This window comes from Cetorhinus maximus, chromosome 13 (genome assembly GCF_964194155.1).
Source record: "Cetorhinus maximus chromosome 13, sCetMax3.hap1.1, whole genome shotgun sequence".
Classification (NCBI taxonomy): domain Eukaryota; kingdom Metazoa; phylum Chordata; class Chondrichthyes; order Lamniformes; family Cetorhinidae; genus Cetorhinus; species Cetorhinus maximus.
The window spans coordinates 43,404,797-43,412,295 of record NC_135891.1 but is presented as its reverse complement, the minus strand read 5'-3'; the positions used below and the strand labels follow the sequence as shown (position 1 = coordinate 43,412,295).

At 43.1% G+C, this 7,499-nt stretch overlaps 1 long non-coding RNA gene across 1 annotated transcript; it reads left to right on the top strand.

The window, feature by feature from the left end:
• The first annotated feature begins 1,116 nt into the window (after positions 1–1,116).
• On the top strand, positions 1,117–4,862 carry LOC144688578 (uncharacterized). Its single transcript, XR_013578439.1, has 2 exons — positions 1,117–2,140; positions 3,160–4,862. It is a non-coding gene; the product is annotated as an uncharacterized LOC144688578 (long non-coding RNA).
• The last annotated feature ends 2,637 nt before the right edge of the window (positions 4,863–7,499 follow it).

Sequence of the window (7,499 nt, the reverse complement as noted above, 5' to 3'; positions counted from 1 at the left end):
GTACTGTGTACAATGTGGGTCTCCTTACTTAAATTGCATTAGAAGTAGTTCTTGGAAGGTTCACTTGACAGATTCCTGGGATTAGAGGGCTTGTCTTATGAAGAAAGGTTGAACAGATTGGGCCTATTCCATCGGAATTTAGAAGAATGAGGGGTGATCTTATTGAAACATATAAGATCCTAAGGGAACTTGACGGGGTGAATATCGAGATGATGTTTCCTCTTGTGGGGGAGTCTAGAACTAGGGGTCACTGTTTAAAAATTAGGAGACTGAGATGAGAATTTTTTTCTCCTAGAGAGTCTTAAGTCTGTGGAATTCTTTTCCCCAGAGAGCAGTGGAGGCTTAGTCATTGAATATATTCAAGGCTAAGTTAGATAGATTTTTGATTAACATGGGAGTCAAAGGTTATGGCAGGTGGGCAGGGGGCAGACAGAAAAGTGGAGTTGAGGCTAAAACCAGTTTAGCCTCGATCTTATCGAATAGCAAGCTCAAGGGGCCAAATGGCCTACTCCTGCTCCAAATTCTTGTGTTAAATTAGTAATGGTTAAATTGGGCTAGATCCAGGGTGTTAAATATGAAAGGAAAACTTCATTGGGTGCTTCTCTGTACTTCAATGTCACTGATTGTCAATGGTATAGCTGGGTAATAATATCCAATGCTTCCAACTAGTTCTAAACCTGGAAGTACTGTGTGTGTAGGAGAAACAATTAACATAAAAAAGACATGGATTTTTTTCAGTATTTTGCTGTACTAGGAAGACACAATCTAGTGCTACAGTATAAATTTGAACTGAACTATTAAAATTTTTGTGTTTGCAATTTCAACCATAAAATTAAATATAAATATTTCATTTGGTTCCTGCTGTTTTGCTCCCTGCTTCCATCCACCCACTTGTGTCATTTTCATAGATATTATTAAAAATCTTCCTGTTGATGCAATTTGTGGCTATATTTTTAAGTCAAAATCTAACATAGTTACTTTCAGTGTAAATATCATGAATGGAAATCCTATAAGTAGTTACATATAGCAATGTGGTTGCAGCCTCTGGCCAGTAGGTGGTTCTGTGATGTGAGTTTCTGAAATTTCTCTCCCAATCGATTGTCATCTTGTACATAAAAACCCTTTTATTCATCAACTGATTATGGGCAATACCACAGACAAATTACTAGTACATATAAAATTCTCAGGTTCACAGATTATATAAATATGTGTTCTGAGCAAACCGGAACCAAACTAACATTTTTTTTCTGTTGAAATAAGTCACTCTGTAATTTAAGCTTATGTCGAAGCGAGTCAACCTTATTTATGCCTGGCAATTAGTGGAATATATGCACCACATACAATAATAGGCACTTCCTGACCAATGTCCCTTCTGTTCCATCACTCAGTGCTATGTCGTTGTTAATTCTGGTCTTTCTTATGAAATGAATGGCTAAAAGTAGATAAACATTGCTCACATCTATAATAGCTATGCAAAGGGCTATAGCAATTTCTTTATCACATTGCAAGGGGCAAACCAGGCATGTGTGTCGCAAGACTGCATCTCCAAGAGAGCTACCTGACATGTGACTAGACATTTTTCATAATTTAGTATACTTTAAAATAAATGAAATGTTCTCTCCTGAGTACTACTGGTTGAAGTACATAACCTTGCTCAAAGCTGCCTCAAGACTGTTTCAGAAAGTTGAAACTCTGTAACTAATTGTACACAACAATCGTTTACATGATGGCTGAGGGCTTGCTACTTACATACTTACAAACTTTACATTTTAGAGTGATCTTTGGACTGGCTGTAAAACTAGGAATTCTATTGTTCTAATTTGGTGTAAATTTTTGCAATGATATATTTTACATTATACTTACTTTTTCCCAATAGAGTAAAGACAGTTTTATGGCAATAGATACAGATAGTCACTGAGCTATTGGTTTGACAGATAGACAGGCACAGTAATCCATGTAATCCTCTTCAGGTTTTATAGCCCTTAAAAAGGCTTAATGAAGAACTTAACTAACAATGATGGCTATTTGAGGGAAAAACTCCGGAGCACCAGATTAAGTGAAATTTATTATGTTTTTTCAGGTTGTTTGCCAGATGTTCCTTGGATGCTTTTTTCAGGTTGTTTGATCAACACCAAGCAAGGTTCGTTTAAAGATTTTTTTAAAAAAGGATGAGTGTATGTACAGCATTGTCAGCATTAAATTTTCAATTCTAAGCTTCAGCAATCCCTTCAAAATGTATTACAAACATTGGCAACTTTATTATTTTTCTTTGTAAAACAGGAGATCATTGATGTTTTCTGTAGCACACTTCCATATCCTGCGTGGGCCAGTGTTGGGTTGCCACCTGCTATTGCAGTGTATGACTGGTCCTCCCCCTCATTTCTCTGGCGCCAGAGCAGTGTGGTCCCTGCAATGTGATTATTTGTGTTAGCAGATAATTTAGCCCAGCAGACACATGTGCCAAAGCTGCCTGTACCTCGTAATGCTCCTCAACAAAAGCTACTTTTATGGCTCCCTCCTTTCCATTTCTTTCCAAATTGTGCTCACATTTTGTGTGAGGAGATTATTTTTGTCTGTTGCCATGAGAGACTGTAGTGTTTATATAGGCTTTAAGGGGACACCAGATTAATTCAATCATTTCAATAGACTTCTAGACATTTTTACATAGAGTTTATACTTCCTGTTTAGTTCTGAATACGTGGAAATTAAGTTGATGTAGATTCTACCACATTGTTTTGTGGAAAGAATTATTACCAGGTAAAGACCTGAGAGTATTTTAAAGTGGAAGCCAATATACATAAATCTAATGGGAGAAAATTACAGCTTTCACTTAATATTGCTTCAGTAACTTTATACGATGGGCCCACATTTAAAACCATTACAAGCTCACTGTGAGACACAAAAAATTAAATTGAAAAAACATTTAGTATGGAAAGAAAATAAGTTGTGAGAGTAAGACGGGCACAATCTAATGTTTTTATTCTTATAGGTTGGCCCGAGCCTTATTTGATTGGTCTCCAGGAATATCCTTAGTTATCCAATTTTAAAAAAAAATTATTCTCCGTTAACCCACAGAGTGCCCTTGCTCTTTGTTTTCTGTTTCCAATTTTTCTCGCTCTTTTCTCCTGAAACAATTGGTTTTTTTTTGTTGCTGTATAGTTCCATGGTTGCTGATTGCTGTCTGGTCTTGCACCAGGAACAACTTATATTTACAAAGCATCTTTAAAACAATAAAGCATCCCAATGTTCTTCACAGGAGCATTATAAAACGTTGTATGACACCTAGCCACATAAGGAGATATTAGGTCTAATGACCAAACGCTTGGTCAAAGAGGTAGGTTTTAAGGAGTGTCTTAAAGTGAGGCTGAGAGATGGAGAGGTTCAGGATGGGTATTCCAAAGCTTAGGGCTGAGGCAACTGAAGGCACAGCCACCAATGATGGAGCAATTAAAATTGGGGATGCTGAAGAGGCAGAATTAGAAGAGTGCAGATATCTCTGAGGGTTGTGGGGCTGGAGGAGATACAGAGATAGGGTGGGGAGGGATTTGAAAGCAAGGATGAGAATACTGTATCCAAATGTCCAGCATTTATTATTCATTAATGTGCCAAGGTTGGTTGACTATGAGGGCATCACAGCTAAGTCTGATCCTGACCTGACCTTGTGCCCCGTTCCCCACCTCTGGCCATGGATTGCAATTTAGAAGAGAATCCTGAGGTTTCCTCTTCCTGGCTCAAGGTGCTGAGCTGAACTGTAGCTTTCCTGCTGCTACCCTAGCTGAAGCCTAACTCAGCATAGCCTTGAACTTGCTTGGTCTAAATAACTTATCAACTCAATGATTCGACCAGCAACAGAAATTTTATTTATGTTCATGTCCACTCCATTTACCCAGCATATTTTAAAATACCTGATTGGAGAAACAGATTTACAGAGTGCATATTCTTCAAATTATTAAGTATCTATTTCTTTTTTGACCCTTCGTTAAGCATACAAGTTCTCTGTTTCTTCTTCAAGTTTCATGCAGGAATGTCATAAAGTGAGAGAAGTTAAACAGGAGCATATAAGATAACAAATTCTTCCTTGTAATTTTTGTTTATTTTAACTGCTACGGAAAATAATAGTTAATATTACACTTAAAATAATATGGCAGCTTCTTATAATTCACTGGCTTATTGCAACTAGCTTTGGAAGTATGCATGCTAGATGCTCCACAGTTAGATAAGGCTGTACTGTGCTCCCATCTCTTTTCCAATGCACTTTCGTTTGGCTGTGCAGGTGTAAGAATTGATTTTCACACTCTGTCTTGTAAGTGGCTCCATGCCTATGTTTTGACTTTTGGTCTGAAGCCATTCTGGCTCAGCAATTGCAATAAAATCACCATTTGTAAAGGACACCCCAGTGACTACAAAGTGACAATGAAGAATTCTTAGTCTCTAGTCAAGCATGCTTTAATGCTTTAGGTCACTATCATGCTGCTTGTCCATTCAACTCAGCTGGAATATAGTTTTACTGATTCAATCTGTCTTTCATACCATTGTATTTTTTCTCAATCAGTGGTCAATTTTGCAACATTCTGATTATGGTGACAGAAGATTCAGGGCATATTAATGTCTGGCTTTGTATTTAATTTAGTTCTGTAGTTTCATCTTTTTTTTAAATGCATGCAAATAGACTTAAATTCCATTTAAAAGCAGTTTGTATTATGATACAATAAATTGTGTTGTGTTGATGGTCATATTAATACAAATTGGTAGTGGCTGCAATGTCATTAAATTACACAATTTCTTTCTTGTTATATGCAGTATCATAAGGTAATGAAAAGATGTAGAGCTAAATAAAAAATGCTGCATTCAAAGGAAAAAAAGATTTTTTAATGGGTTTTGCTAAGTGAACAAGCAATATTTATTTATTATTAAAAAATTATTAAAACAATTATATGGATAAACAGATCACTCCTATATTAATTGTGTCACAATTCAGTATTAAGGTTGCACCATAAGTCTGAGAATTAAAGATAAAAGCATTATTAAAGCCCACCAACCTCCCCCCCCCCCACCCCCCCCCCCCCCACCCCCCGACCCCAGCATGAAACACAGCTCGTCACTGGCTGGGAAGGGCCGAGCGTGGGCGGGAGCCTATCGGCCGCCAGGTCAAATGGCGACCCGGTGGCCTGTTCCAAAATGGCCCAGGCAGCCCCAGAAAGGCTGCCAGGGAAGGATGTCTGTGTGCCGTTGTAAAGGTGGACTCGAGTGCGGCAGCAAACGCCAGGCAGGAGGGCAGCTCGGGTAGGCACTCGGCCCCCTTTTTTCTGATGAGTACTTTGCTACCCTCCTGGAGGAGGCGGCTGTCAGGAAGGACACCCTTGACCCCAGAGATGGGAGGAGGAGGCCACTGCACCTCACAAAGAAGGCATGGGAGGAGGTGGCAGCCAGGGTGAGCAGCCACGACGTGGTGCGGCACACCTGGGTTCAGCACCAGAAGTGTTTCAATGACCTGCTGCACTCAGGAGGGTGAGTACCATGTTGGCATGGGTCAGTGTGGTCAATTGTTTTGGGCTGGCCGTCCCCCGGTGGAGATCAGGAGTGCTAGAATCTGAGTGCCAATTGTCAATCACGCCGGAGCTGGCCAAGGGGCTGAGCCCTGGCTGCTTTGACTGAGTGCCTTGCGGCTCGAGAGTCGCGATCTGCATGTGCCCTGCAAGATGCTCCTCAGCTGGAGTTGGCCAGGCTGCAATGGCGCTACAGGTACAAAGTGGACTAATCAACACTCCTCTGTCCTTTCAGGGGAAAACATAACAATATTGAGAGGTCACGAACTGGCTGAGGACCCCCACACCTCCTCATCCTCTCCCGCTATGTGCAGGAGGCCTTGGAGCTCGAGAGGTGCCATGCACCTCGATCAACTGGCCGCGGTGAGGCTGGGGTGTAAGATGAAGGTAAGAGTGCAGTGCACTGAGGTGAAAATTTCGGCTTGTGCAACCATTCTAGCGTAGTCTCTTCATTGATGTGAGCCTCGAACCTGGAGTCCCCATTGATCATTGAAAGACGAGGGCACCATGATGCAGATCTCCATTGTCTCACCAGGGTGCCTGGTATGCACAGTGACAGTGTGATGACTTTAACTAATCACGTCCTTCTTCTTCCTTTTAGGTTCACCAGCAGGTGTTTGCTCTCCAGACCCTGAAGGGCCACCCCTGACACCGGACGACGACCCTGCTCCCCAAGCACACCCACTCTCTGAACCAGGCACCAGCACTGATTCCAGCATCTCGGTGGGAATTAGTGGCTAGTATCTCAGTGCACATTGGTGAGGGCACTTCATACTCGCTTGAGGTGCAGGCGGAGGCAGACGATGCCCAGGGCACTGGCAGTTGGAGGACTGCTGAAGACCAGGACAATGCTCAGTCGAAGGCTGATGATGGGCCTCTGGAGTCGTCCAGTAGGCAGCAGTTGCTGGACGTCCAGCGTGGTTTGCGGGAGGATCTGGCAGAAATCCAGAAGGGTATGCGTGCCATGGTCTCTGTTGTGGAGGGGTCCCTGCGGAGTGTGAGCACTGAGTTGACCCTCTTGGCTGAGCGCAATGCCTCCTCCATGGAGAGAGTGGCGACTGTCATGGAGAGGCAGCAGAATCAGGGGTTCCTGGGGTTGCGCTCGGACCTGCAAGCCCTCACACAGGCAATGATCTCGGGTGGTCAGTGCCAGTGTGGGAGATGGATGAGGCACCCAGTATCCCAGCTAGGTGCCCGTCCATCAATGGTGAACAGGGAGGTCCAGAGCGAACTCACGTTGGTGTACGAGCTGCTTGTCGTCTCTGTGGGCTCCTCTCAGGGCGCTCTGGATGATGGCAGCAGCTCCTCCGCCCCTCTGCCAGTGACATGGCATCTGATGCGGCGACTGGGAAGATACCAGCCATGGCACTGGCCACTCCCTCCCAGGCAGGGCCAGCACAGGCTCCACTGGCCAGAGGACAACCGCCAAGGTCATCAAGGTCATCAAGGTTATCAAGGTCAACAGGACAGCAGAGTCAGCAGGCCGTCTCCAATGCCGGTGCCAGCGAGGGGGGAGCACCTAGACGTAGAACCCCGTAAACGTAAATTTGAAGCACCTTAAGCACAAGAGGGGCTGGTCCTAGGTGATTTTGTTCCCTCATTTTGTTTTGCTTTCTTTAATGATGTGACTACCAACACTGGATTTTTTCCATTCAAGACTATACGATTTCCAACATGAAATTACATTTGCTTTTGTGTTATTGGCCTGAGTATGCTTCATTTATTTTGTAGGTGCAGGGCAGGCCAATATGTAATGCTGGACGTGGGTGGCTCAAAACTTTATTGCACAGGCACTGAGTGTATCTTGAGGGCCACGAGTGTCATTTCTGTGATCCAGGATGGGGGTGGCAGCCCTGTCATGAGGTGGTAGTTCTTATTTGGCAGCCTAGCTGAAAAAGCGTTGGACCAAGGTGTCCTTGGTGTCCCTGCTCTCCTGGAGGTTACTGAGGTCTG